This window comes from Moschus berezovskii, chromosome 16 (genome assembly GCF_049115385.1).
Source record: "Moschus berezovskii isolate FMDL1 chromosome 16, NW_MosBer_1.0, whole genome shotgun sequence".
In the NCBI taxonomy this organism is placed as follows: Eukaryota; Metazoa; Chordata; class Mammalia; order Artiodactyla; family Moschidae; genus Moschus; species Moschus berezovskii.
The window spans coordinates 36,436,261-36,450,947 of record NC_142475.1 but is presented as its reverse complement, the minus strand read 5'-3'; the positions used below and the strand labels follow the sequence as shown (position 1 = coordinate 36,450,947).

The 14,687-nt window shown below is 38.2% G+C and overlaps 1 protein-coding gene across 8 annotated transcripts in view; it reads right to left on the bottom strand.

Annotated features, from left to right (window-relative positions):
* The window catches only part of COLEC10 (collectin subfamily member 10), a 529,589-nt gene that overhangs the window by 51,514 nt on the left and 463,388 nt on the right, over positions 1-14,687 (bottom strand). The gene's annotated exons all lie outside the window — the stretch shown is intronic.

Genomic DNA, 14,687 nt, shown 5'->3' with positions numbered 1-14,687 from the left:
CATGGACTGTAGCCCACCAGGATCCTCTGTCCATGGGATTTCCCAGGAAAGAATACTGGAGTGAGTTGCCATTTCCTTTTCCAGGGGATCTTCCTGACTCAGGGATCCAAATTGTGTCTCCTGCATTGGCAGGCAGATTCTTTACCACTGAGTCAATGATATGTTGCTGCTCCTGCTAAGTCACTTCAGTCGTGTCTGACTCTGTGCGACCCAGAGAGCTCCCCCGTCCCTGGGATTCTCCAGGCAAAACACTGGATTGGGTTGCCATTTCCTTCTCCAATGCATGAAAGTGAAAAGTGAAAGTGAAGTCGCTCAGTCGTGTCCAACTCTTAGCAACCCCACGGACTGCAGCCTACCAGGCTCCTCCGTCCATGGGATTTTCCAGGCAAGAGTACTGGAGTGGGGTGCCATTGCCTTCTCCGCAATGATATGTTAAGGGTTACCAAATCATAGTACATACAAATGCATGAGCGTGCAACAGACAATTTTATTAAAAGAAGGAAATGGCAACCCACTCCAGTATTCTTGCCTGGGAAATGTGATGGACATAGGAGCCTGATGGGTTGCAGTCCATGTGGTCACAAAGAATCAGATATGACTAAGTGACTAAACAACAATTCTGGAGGCTAGAAATCTGAGTTCAAGGCATTGGCCAAGTATGCCTCTTCCGAAGACACCAGGAGAGGATCAGTTCCAGGCTTTCTCACAGCCCCTGGTAGTGCCTTGAGACACTGCTACAGTGTGAGGTCTTGGGGGTAGGACTTCAGCACAGGATTTTTTTTTTTTTTTTTTGGCCTGAGGAGACTCAATTCAACCCATAACAACAGACTAGTCATATGACTAGACTTATCTTTTCATAAGTCATACAGGGAAAGGGAGGGAAAGGAACTGGCATTGTTTAAATAGTCATTATGTGCAAAGATAGCCTTGGCCTCTTAACTTGATTATTTTCTTTAAACCTGAAGATAGCCCTGTGGAATAGATAGTAATTCCCTCGTTTTGCAGCTCAGAAAAGTTAAGCAGTTTTCCCAAGGCCTCTATGATGGTTGCTTTCAGAAGTCAACTGGATCATGGGGGGCCAGACCCTTGGCTATACACTTTTTCTGGGCATGTCTGTGAGAACATTTCCAGGTGAGCTTAGCATTTGAACTGGTAGACTGAGTAAAGCAGCTTGGCCTCCCCAAAAGAGGGGCTCTCATCCAATTCTCTGACTGCTTGAGTAAACAAAAATAGAAAGGAAGAATTCGCTCTTTGCCTGAGTGCCAGAACTGGGACTAGTGTTATCCTACACTTGGACTAGAACTTACAGCATCATTTATGCTGGTTCTAGGGCCTTTGGAGAAGGAAATGGCAACCCACTCCAGTATTCTTGCCTGGAGAATCCCAGGGACGGGGGAGCCTGGTGGGCTTCCGTCTATGGGGTCACACAGAGTCGGACACGACTGAAGTGACTTAGCAGCAGCAGCAGCAGCAGGGCCTTTGGACTGGGACCGGTATTTATATCATTGTCTTCCTCTATTCTCAAGGTCTTTGGGCTTAGCCTGAAGCTATGCAACTAGCTTTCCTGGGTTTCCAGGTTGCAAATGGCAGATCATGAGACTTCACATCCTTCACAATCATGTAAGCCAGTTCCATCTAATAGATCTCTTTCTTGAGGTATAAATATGCATATCTGTAGATATAGGCATATACAGAGGTATACGCTGAAGAATGTACAGAATGAAGCAGGGCAAAGGCTAATAGAGTTTTGCCAAGAAAACACATTGGTCATAGCAAACGCCCTCTTCCAAAAACACAATATAAGACTCTACACATGGACATCACCAGATGGTCAATACCGAAATCAGATTGATTATATTCTTTGCAGCCAAAGATGGAGAGGCTCTATACGGTCAGCAAAAACAAACCAAGAGCAGACTGTGGCTCAGATCATGAACTCCTTATTGCCAAATTCAGACTTAAATTAAAGAAAGTAGGGAAAACCACTAGATTTGATTTAGGTATGACCTAAATAAAATTCCTTATGATTATACAGTGGAGGTGAGAAATAGATTCAAAGGATTAGATCTGATAGAGTGCCTGAAGAACTATGGACGGAGGTTCATGACATTGTACAGGAGACAGGGATCAAGACCATCCCCAAGGAAAAGAAATGCAAAAAAGCAAAATGGCTGTCTGAGGAGGCCTTACAAATAGCTGTGAAAAGAAGAGAAGCTAAAGGCAAAGGAGAAAAGGAAAGATATACTCATTTGAATGCAGAGTTCCAAAGAATAGCAAGGAGAGATAAGAAAGCCTTCCTCAGTGATCCGTGCAAAGAAACAGAGGAAAACAATAGAATGGGAAAGACTAGAGATATCTTCAAGAAAATTAGAGATACCAAGGGAACATTCCATGCAAAAAATGGGCTTGATAAAGGACAGAAATGGTATGGACCTAACAGAAGCAGAAGATACTAAGAAGAGGTGGCAAGAATACACAGAACTATACAAAAAAGATCTTCATGACCAGATAATCACGATGGTATGATCACTCACCTGGAGCCAGACATCCTAGAATGTGAAGTCAAGTGGGCCTTAGGAAGCATCACTGTGAACAAAGCTAGTGAAGGTGATGGAATTCCAATTGAGCTATTTCAAATCCTAAAAAATGACGATGTGAAAGTGCTGCATTCAATATGCCAGCAAATCTGGAGAACTCAGCAATGTCCACAGGTCTGGAAAAGGTCAGTTTTCATTCCAATCCCAAAGAAAGGCAATGCCAAAGAACATTCAAACTAACGCACAATTGCACTTATCTCACATGCTATTAAAGAAATGCTCAAAATTCTCCAAGCCAGGCTTCAACAGTGCGTGAAGCGTGAACTTCCAGATTTTCAAGGTGGTTTCACAAAAGGCAGAGGAATCAGTAAATTGCCAACATCCATTGGAACATTGAAAAAGCAAGAGAGTTCCAGAAAAACATCTGCTTTATTGACTATGCCAAATCCTTTGACTATGTGGATCACAATAAACTGTGGGAAATTCTTGAAGAGATGCAAATACCAGACCACCTGACCTGCCTCCTGAGAAATCTGTATGCAGATCAGGAAGCAACAGTTAGAACTGGACATGGAACAACAGACTGATTCCAAATAGGAAAAGAAGTACGTCAAGGCTGTATATTGTCACCCTGTTTATTTAACCTATATGCAGAGTATATCATGAGAAATGCTGGACTGGATAAAGCATAAACTGGAATCAAGAATGCCGGGAGAAATATCAATAACCTCAGATACGCAGATGACACCACCCTTATGGCAGAAAGCAAAAAAGAACTAAAGAGCCTCTTGATGAAAGTGAAAGAGGAGAGTGAAAAAGTTGGCTTAAAATTCAACATTCAGAAAACTAAGATCATGGCATCTGGTCCCAGCACTTCATGGCAAATAGATGGGGAAACAGTGACAGACTTTATTTTTTTGGGCTCCAAAATCACTGCAGATGGTGACTGCATCCATGAAATTAAAATATGCTTGCTCCTTGGAAGAAAAGTTATGACCAACCTAGACATCATATTAAAAATCAGAGACATTACTTTGCCAACAAAGGTCCATCTAGTTAAGGCTATGGTTTTTCTAGAGGTCATGTATGGATGTGAGAGTTGACCTATAAAGAAAGCTGAGCACCAAAGAACTGATGCTTTTGAACTGTGGTGTTGGAGAAGACTCTTGGGAGTCCTTTGGACTGCAAGGAGATCCAACCTGTCCATCCTAAAGGAAATCAGTCCTGAATATTCATTGGAAGGACTGATGCTGAAGCCAAAACTCCAATACTTTGGCCACCTAATGAGAAAATTGACTCATTGGAAAAGACCCTGCTGCTCAGAAAAATTGAAGGCAGGAGGAGAAGGGGACAACAAAGGATGAGATGGTTGGATGGCATCACAGACTCAATGGACATGATTTTGAGTAAACTCCAGGAGTTCGTGATGGACAGGGAGGCTTGGTGTGCTGCTCCATGGGGTCACAAAGAGTCAGACACTACTGAGTGACTTAACTGAACTGATGTATACGGTCTTCCCAGGTGGCTCAACGATAAAGAATCCATCTGCCAAGCAGGAGACATGGGTTCAGTCCCTGGGTTTGGAAGATCCCCTGAAGGAGGAAATGGTCTGGAGAAATTCCATGTACAGAGGAGCTTGGCAGGATACAGTCCATGGGGTCACAAAGAGTTGGACTTAGCGACTAAAACAACAACAAAACAATACAGATATATACAAACAGTTATAGATATAAACACAAAGATAGAGATAGATAAAGATATATCCTGTTGGTTCTGTTTCTCTGGAGAACCCTAATAGTCCCCATTGAAAAGGGGACAAATGAAATTCAAATACAAATTATGTCTAAAAATTCCTGCTTTAAAATGCTATTTGGATTCCATAAAGCTGAATATTCTCAAGCTTCGAAAGTGCATTCATTTTCATACATGCTTAAAATGTCCAAAGTGGATCCATTTGTCAAGTTAACTGTGATAGGAAAATGGAATTAATAGAATGACGTTAGAAGCCTCAAATTTCACATCTGTCATAACCAGATGTATGACACAGAGCAAATCACTCAACTGCAATTGCCACAAGGCATATAAAGTGAGTGTGGACTTGATATTTAATGTACTTTCTGAATTGTATGATTCTTTGAAAAGAGGTGTTCTTTAAGTTATTTAGACTATTCTAAATCTATTTCACTTCTTTCATTTCTTTTTTAAGCACTGCCTGGCACACAATGAAAATGCATTCATTACATCTATATACAGAGATCCACTGGTAACAGTTTAAAGCAATAGTCCTTAGTATTTTTCACTGAATGCCTTATTCCTGCTCCTTTCCAACATTAAAAAAAAAAACTCATCAGTGCATATAATATCTTTCCATATTAATGAATAGACTATCGTATCAAAATTTGAATTGGCTCGGATTATTCATCACACATTTTATATATAAAATGTGACTTAGTCAATCAATGCCCTATTGTTGGGAATTGAAACTTTTTAATATTATAATATTGTGATAAACATCTTTAGAGCTCAAACTGTGTTCTATTCTTTTTGATCTTGTAGAAGATGAACGTACTTGACTTGGTAACTCACTGAATGCTGAGAGCAAGAGACATTTTTAAAAAATAATTCAAATACTGTCATCACATTGTTCTGTCCTTTCTCATGGAGACTATGGTTTCCAGATTGATTTCTTTCTAATCTGGCTTGGAAATTATTGTTCCCTTTTCCCCTTACTGATAAATATGGGAGATTATAAATAGGTAGATATTCAAAGAGGACTTTCATAGACTAGAGAGGACTGCTCTACTTTTAGCTGTAATTTACCAAGAAATGTGATCTTAAAAAACACTTTTCAGTTTTAATCTGGATGACAAGAAAAACACTATTGCCACTAAGAAACCCTGGTTATGGAAAAAATAATTCTGAAAGGAAAATAATGAGGCTGGGTAAGTTTAAAGGTCAGGGAAATAACAGGATGGAGATCACAAGGCAGGCATTTTGGAATACAGGTTATGATTCCAGGAGAAAGTCGAGAATTTTAGATTTCAATTGGAGAGTGAAAAGAATGGAGATTATAGATAAAAGTGGAATTTTGAGTGAGAAAAGAAGTTCAGGAGTATGAATGCCAAGAGAGTCTAAGTTCAGGGGATCAGAAGGTGAAAGGAGGGTTAGCAAACAGATCACAGAGGGAGCAAAATGTCAAGGAAACCAAAGGACAAGAAAGTCTAGGTGTATAATTGGTCCCAATGAATGCATGGAAGCATGAGATGAAGTCTGAGATAAGCCATGGGATTTGCTGCTGCTGCTGCTAAGTCACTTCAGTCGTGTCCGACTCTGTGTGACCCCATAGACGGAAGCCCACCAGGCTTCCCCGTGCCTGGGATTCTCCAGGCAAGAACACTGGAGTGGGTTGCCATTTCCTTCTCCAATGTGTGAAAGTGAAAAGTGAAAGTGAAGTCGTTCAGTTGTGTCCGACCCTTAGCGACCCCACGGACTGCAGCCTACCAGGCTGTTCCATCCATGGGATTTTCTAGGCAAGAGTACTGGAGTGGCTTGCCATTGCCTTCTCTGAAGCCATGGGATTTAGAAGTCAATAATTTATAAATAGCACCTTATGAATGAAAGAGATCACTTGGTAGAGAGATTTCATCAAGATGAGAGAAAAGGAGTGACAAGGAGTCCTATGACCACTGGGAAAGTCATTATTGAAAAGCCACAATCATAAGAAAACTATAATAGCACAACTTTATTGACATATATTTTTCCTGCTTACTTACCTTCAGCATCTAAGAACATGCTGTATTAGTTCTCCTTAAGAGTTCTAAACAGTGCTTAAACCAGAGTGCTGTTAAAAATTAAATGGTGTGATGAGTGAGACAATGGAATCTAGAATAATTTACTATGAAATCTGTCAATGAAGAAAAGAAAAATAATGTAAAGAAGGTACTAATGAAACCCATTTCAACCACATTGAAAGTTGTGAGCCCGTCACTATTGTTTAAAAATTTTGTACAGGTTCCCTGATAACCCAGTAAATATGGAATGAATGAATGACAGAAATTTTAAAAGGGGAGAGAGGACTAAATGAAAGGAAGTCATCAGGTGATGTTAAATGTATTTCTTGTGAAAAATATCTGTTGCTTGCTTGAAAAATATTGAGATTTAAGAAGCAATTCTCCATTATTTAGAAAATGAAGTCAGAAGTTGAAGTACAAGTCAACTCTACCTTTCATTTAAAACATAGTTCTGAAATAAACAATAAATCAATCAAGTTTTCAGTTCATATAAAATTAGAAGAGGCTAGATGGAGCTAGTGGTAAAGAATCCACATGCCAATGCAGGAGAAACAAGGGATGCGAGTTTGATCCCTGAGTCAGAAAGATCCCCTGGAAGATGACATGGCAACTCACTCCAGTATTCTTGTCTGGAAAACTCCATGGACAGAGGAGACTGGCAGGCTATAGTCCACAGGACCACAAAGAGTTGAACAAGACGAAGTGCATGTGCGCGTGTGCACACACACACACACACACACAATAATAAATTAAAAAAAAAAGAATTAGTGACTCATTTATGAAATTGTCCTGTGATTACACATTTTTCTGAATTTTTCATCTTCCATTTCCCAAGGCATTTGAAATTGTAGGTTTAAGATTTATTCTTGTCCAAAATGACATACCACTGAAGTGAATAACAAGTGGTATTTCACCCCCTTCCCTTTCTTCTACACATTTTTCATGGTGAATGGTGACCACGTAAAAAATATGTGCACATGTCAATGCCCCAACCCTGTGAATGTGATCTCAGTTGGCAAAAGGGTCTTTGCAGATGTAATTAAGCTAAGGATCTCCAGATGAATTATCTGGATTATCCATGTGCTGTGTTAGTCACTTAGTCATGTACAGCTCTTTGCAATCTCATGGACTGTAGCCCACCCAGGCTCCTCTGTCCATGGAATTCTCCAGGCAAGAATTCTGGAGTGGGTTTCCATTTCCTTCTCCAAGGGATCTTCCCAACCCAGGGAGGGAACCCAGGTCTCCGATATTGCAGGCAGATTCTTTACTGTCTGAGCCACCAGGGAAGTGAATTATCTGGATTATCTGGGCGGTCCTTAAATCCAATAACAAGTGTCTTTATAAGAGACACTCAGAGGAGACACAGGGACAAAAGGAGAAGGTCACATGAGGACAGAGGCAAAGGTTGAAGTTATGCAGCCACCAGCTCAGGAACCTCTGGAGCTACCAAAAACTAAAAGAATCTAGGAACTACCATTCACCTAGAGCCTTCAGAAGGAGCTCAGGCCTGCCGAGCCTCAATTTCATACTTCTGACATTCGTAGTTGTGAGATAATAAATTTGTGTTATTTTAAGCCACCAACTCTGTGTTAGCTTGTTACAGCAGGCCTAGGAAACTAAGATACCATTCTTGTGATATTCATTCCCAGTTACTGGGAAGGAATGACATACTATACATTTACTTGGTGCCTGACAGAGACTGTGTAACATCTGTTCTTGTGCATTTTAATTATTGTGCATCCAGCTTAGATGCTATCTGGAGGGAAATGAAAAACAGAATATGAAACAAGCATATCCAGAGGCCGAAGTGTTTTACCAGGTAAAACAGGTAAAACAACAAAATGACAACCTCATCTCCTGAAGGAACTGCCTGACAAGGTGACATAACTCAACTCTGGACTTGGTTTGGTCTTTGTCCATTCCCCTATAAGCATCTTATTTGCTTAAAATTCTCTCTTGTAAGTTAATTTAATTGTTTGAAGTTTATAAAAAATAGAATTTAATAGAATGGCTTTTAAAATGACATATTTAGAAAGCAACATGCTAACAGACATTCATAAAATTATTTTTTTATATTTAAGTCTCATATTTATAAAAAGCATATTTAAAAAAAATAAAATTGTTTAAATAGGTTTATGAGATAAAACAAGCCTCCTGCTATTCCTGCCCTATTCTTTATTCTTGCTCCTCTGAGGACATTATTATAGTCATTTATTTTATTTCTCCCATATTTTTAAGCAAAAAATTTATACCGATATTCTTGAGTTTTATTTTTTTCAATTAAATTGACTTAATTGGAAAGTGGAGATTTCTTTCTCTTTCATCCCTAGTCCTACATCTTCTTCCACATTTCATTTATTTCTCTTTGTAATTTAATATTATAATTTAATACAATATTCAGCATTTTATCAAGACTGTAACAATTATTCATAGCTGAATCACATAGTGCATTATGATGACATTTTGTTTCCTGAACTAATTTTGTTTTCACAATATTTAATAACTGTGTTGTTTTCCTTTACATGGCTTTCTATGTACCAACACTATAATAACTACTCATTCTTTGAGATGTGTCAGTTCTGTGTAAAGTGTAAAATGTTTAACTAGTTTCCACTACTTTTCTTAGAAATACTTCTTCCTCTGCTTTTAGAAGAAATGCCTCAAGTTGCTTGTACCATTTGGACTAAATGTTATTTAGGCTTGAGGTAGAGCTTTCATTTTGGGACTTTTCTTCACTGTCTAAGAACCTGTATTACCACTCCTTTTCCTGTATCCACATTTTTTCTCTTGGTTTTATCCTTCACCTTGTGTGACATTTTCCTGAAAGAGAATGAAGCTGTAGATACACTTTTCAAATGCTGCATGTCTGAAAATGTAATAATTCTATCTCCAAATTATGTTGTATTTTGGCTGGGTATAGAATTCCGGGTTGGAAGTAATTTCACCATGACATGTAAAAACATCATTCTACTTTCTTCTAGCTTCCAATATTGCTATTAAGAAGTTTGATGTCATTCGAATTGTCTACTCTTTGCACAGAATATTGTTTTCCTTTTAGGAGTATTTCTTTAGACTTTATCTACTGAAATTTCAGTAGTAGGTCCTTAATTTGAGCCTTTTTGCATTCACTGCTCTGCGTTATCTGTAGTCACTTTTCTATTGCTTCTTCTCTTCTGTAGTATCTATCATAATAGATTATTATTATTTGTATTCCATTATTGCTATTTTGGTGACATTCTGGAGGAAATAGAGCATAAATATGTAGATTCAAGCTGCCATATGGACTCAGATACTCCAAAGACTACCTTATCATATAGTTTCAAACAACTCCTTCAGGCAGGTGTCCTAAGGTGAGACTCAATGAGCATATTCTTTCCCCTAAAAATTAGTCTTGGAGAGGATAAGGCTATAGGAAGAGAGTAGAGCATCCTTTTCACATAACATGCATGAAACTAAACAAAATTATTAAACATAAACTACTTCAGAGTTCTGAAAATTGACCAAAGCAGATAATAAGTGTAGAAACATTTATTCTTGAAAAAACTGTCATCTCTTTGTATAAGAACAATGAACATGTGAGTCCTTCATGTGTGATGCCAATTCCATCTTTCCCCTATATAAGATTGTGAGCATAGTAATTTTATCAGTAAAAGGAAGTCCCCCAAATACGACAACTTTGCTGCCACAGACAGACTTAATATGGAGCAATGTATGTGAAAACATACATATACATTAATATAACCAACTAGTGAGTACAGAAATAAATCTTCACACTGATTGTTGGCAAAAGTACCAAGGCAATTCAGTGAGGAAAGTGATAGTATTTTTTAACAAATGATGCTACAGGGAAAATTAAATTGCTACATGAAAAGAACTTAGAACCACATCTCACACTGTACTCAAAAATTAACTCAAAATGGATCAAAACCTGTAATATAAGGGACAAAACTATAAAACTTACAGAAGAAAACATAAAATAAGATCCTTGTGACCTTGAGTTAGGCAAAAATTTCTTAGATATTACACGAAAGCCATGGCCCACAAAAAACTGATAAATTATATTACTTTCAAATTTAAAACATTTGCACTTAAGCACACATATACATCATTAAGAATAAATAGACAAGTCACAGATTGGAAGAAAGTATTTGCAAACCATATGTTCAATAAAGGACTTGTAAAAGACTGAATAATAAAATGCAACTGACTAAATAAAAAAGCATGAGCTAAATAACTGAACAAACATCATCACCAACTTGATGGATGTGAGTTTGCACAGACTCTAGGAGATGGTGATGGAGAGGGAAGCCTGGTGTGCTGCAGTCCATGGGGTCACGAAGAGTAAGACACAACTGAGTGACTGAACTGAACTGACATGTCTACAAAGACAGTAAATAGCTAACATAGGTATGGAAAGATGCCCAATGTCATTACTCCTTAAGTTCCAATGAGATACCATTAGCCACAGATTAGACTAGTCATAATAATAAGCTAGGTGATAGTTAAGTATTGGCAGGATGTAATAAACTGGAACCCTCCTTCTTTATTGGTAGGGATGTAAAATGGCACAGTCACTTTGGAAAACAGTTTGGCGGTTTCTTTAAAAGTTAAATATAAACTTAAAATAGAAGCTAGCAATTCAACTCTTGGATAGATTTCCAACAGAAATTAAAATATATGTCCACACAAATACTTGTACATAAATGTTCGTAACGGTGTTATTCATAATAGTCAAAAATTGGAAACAAGACAAATGTCCATCAAGCAGTGGATAGAGTTTGTCCATCAAGTAGTGTACCCATACAATGGATCAGTCATGTCAGGAACAAACTACTGATACATGTAACAACATAGATGGCGGTGCCTCTCCAAATGATACTTAAGTAGAGGAAACCAAGGGCTTCCCTGGTGGCTCAATGGTAAAGAACTCACCTGCCAGTGCAGGAGACATGGGTTTTATCCTTGGGTCTGGAAGATCCCTGGTGAAGGGAATGGCAACCCATTCCAGTATTCATGCTTGGGAAATTCCACAGAGGAGCCTGGTGGGTTACAGTTCATGATGTCGCAAAGGGTTGGACATGACTTAGTAACTGAGTATGCAAGCAGAGGAAACCAGACAAAAATTCCTACATACTATATTATTCCTTTTACATGAAATTTCTAGGATTGGCAAGATTTTCAAGATAGAAAGCAGATGAGTGGTTGCCTGAGGCTGGGGGTGGAAGCAGGAATTGATTTCACATGGGCACAATGGAACTTTGGGAAGTGATGGCTCTGTTATAAAATTGTATTACAGCTATGGTTGCACAACTATATAAATACACTAAAAATTCCAGTTCTTCACTTACAATTGGCTCATAGTATGTTATATAATTTATGCCTCCATAAAACTTAAAAAAAAACACAGAAATGAAAAACAACCAACGTTAAAATTACCTTCCAAACTCTTGAAATATTTTAATTCTCAAGAAGTGTTTGGAAGCCTAGGATACATCAATTAGAATAATTTGCCCTGCCTCCACTTTGGAAATCAGTTCTGGTAGATTAAGTGAGTCATCAATCTTAAAACTGCTGCTGTGTTAGCACCTAAAGAGTGTCTTTATGTGAGGCTTTTTCAATCAAAGCAATCAATAAAAAACAGTAACCAGAGAAAAGAAAAACTTAATATATTACAAATTACTAAATTCTATTATTTAAATAAATCTGAGTATAAACTTAATTACAAAAATTAATTACACTAAAGAGCATGAGTATCCCCAACCATTTACTTAGAGATCAATACCTTCTTCTGGTTCTAATGTGTCTCAAGGCAAGTTTCTGATTTTCATTATTTTGTTCTGTGATTAATTATACACAGCAATTTCTTGAATAATATTGGGTGAATTAGAATGGATAACTATATGGGCACATAAAGATAGAGGTTTAATGATAGATATATGTAACACAAATGCATTTATTCACCTACTGATTCAATAGCTGTGTATTATTTATCAGATACTCTAGTATAATATCTGGAATTATTTATCAGATATTATAGTTTAATATCTGTGTCCATAAAGCACAGAGTTTTCCTTAGGGAATTCATTATCTTTTGGGGAAGACAGAGAAGTTTAAAAATACTTGCCAGTTTAATTTATCTCTTAAATTTTCTCCTGTTCTGATAGGGACAAACGCCAGGAATCCAGCTGTCATGGAGACTTAGATGAGAGGGACTTGACTTAAGTTTGGTAGATTAGAAAACTTTCCTTTAGTTGATGTTTCCTAAGTAGGTTTTGGAAACCTTATTGGAATTAGACAAATAAAGCTGAGAAGGGATAAAATGAAAATAGCTTGCATAGACAGAGTAGTATATGCCAAGACTTGGTTGAGATATAGAAAGATATGTGTGGGGAACTGAAAGTGGTTGACTGAGGCTAGAGTTTGGAACTTGATTGGATGGACGAGGCTCAAGCTGAAGGTAAGGACTAGATCCGAAGGACATTGTAGGTGTTGCTTAGGAGTTTGGAAAAGATACTAAAGGCAGTGGACATGCAAGAAAGATTTTAAGAAAGGGGATATTGCTGCTGGATCTGAAAATCAGAATATGAGACATATGTCAGAGGTAGACCTTCATTAATGGAAACCAAGAAACAATGGTTTATTTACTTAACAAGACAAGTGTTAGCCACTCAGTCGTGCCCGACTCTTTGCGACCCCATAGACTGCAGCCCACCAGGCTCCTCTGTCCATGAGATTTTCCAGGCAAGGATACTGGAGTGGGTTGCCATTTCCTTCTCCAGGGGATCTTCCCAACCCAGGGATCGAACCCGAGTCTCCTGCACTGCAGGCGGATTCTTTACTGAGTGAGATACAAGGGAAGCCCGCTTAACAAGAGAGGAGACAGGTTTTTCACTTTGCTTGTTGTTGTTATTGTTGTTTTTATCCCCTAAATCTGAAAGCAGAGAATCCTAATCTTACTAATCACATAGTAGTACCATGCTATCGTCAGGAACCAAGACTTCTACTCTCTGGCTTCACTATATTTTCATGTGGCTTTTCTCCTCATAGTCTCAAAAAAGCTGCCATAATTTCAAACATTGCACCTGCATTCTAGGCAGGATGAAGGGAAAGATTGTAGACCAGGGGCTGAGATAATTAGACAGCTCGATAGTCATCTTTTCAAAGAATTACCCCAGAGAAATTCTGGGGTGAAATCCCCTTACAGCTCATTGGCCAGGATTATGTCCCCATGCTATCAGCAAGGGAGGCTAAGAGATCAAATAGTTTGATTAGGTAGATCAGGGCTTTGGAAGCAAGAATGGATATAAAGTGAAGCAAATGGATTTAAAAAAAGATAGTGAACATAACAAGACATACTGATTGCTTGGAAATGGAGAGCAAGGGAGAGGAAGGGGTCAGGGAAATTCCCAGGATACTGGTTTGAACAGTTGGAAGTGATGTCATTTACTGAGAATAGAAATGCAAATTTCAAGAAAAGATGACAAATTAAATTTTGAGTATGTTAGTTCAACATCCTTGTGGAATATTCAAGGTGAGGTGTTGGATGGCCTAAAAGAAATCTCAGCCAGAGGTACAGATTTGAAAGTCATCCACATATAGATTGTAATTAAAGTCATTAGAGTGGATGAGGTCTTGAAAGAATAGGAAGTGATATGTGAAGATAGTCAATGTAGAATAAAGGAAGAATCAATAGAATCTGGTAGCTTGTCAAATCCATATAAAGGAAGAAAGTTCAGATTTTATAACTAAGAGATTCTTTCATTCTTTTGGCAGTATGAAAGGGAAATTAATACTTTATGCACTTCTTCTTCCTTTTTGACAAGGCATTTTTTTTTCTTTGTAGTTAGCTCAAATACATGATCTCTTTTAAATTGCTTTATGCTCTCTAGGAAAAATAGATGATTAGACTGAATATTTCTAACAGAAACTGTGTTAAACAAGAATGGTGACTTGACATTTAAAAACCTGGACCCAACTTTCAATTTTATTACAGATTTTGTCTCTGGAAAGATGATCTCTTGTGCCACATCATATTTCTCAAATGTGGAGACCAAGATCCATGCCCTGCTTATGGAGATGGGTCAAACAAAGGTTCATTGTACCTGAGTTCCCTGGAGACAGGCACTAAACAGATACAGGGTGAATTACTAAAGGGCATCTTTGCCTCTCTCATCACTGTGTATAGAGGTCAGGGATGAACGTTCTTCAGGGTAATTGCTGTTGACCACTTCTTTTGCCCTTTGCTTCTGAGAAGCCACAGAAACAAGATCTCCACACAGACTGAAGAGCATCTGGTTGACCTGCTCTATTTGCTTGACATTCAATACGGAGAAGTCAAGAGAGATCATCAGGCATTTGT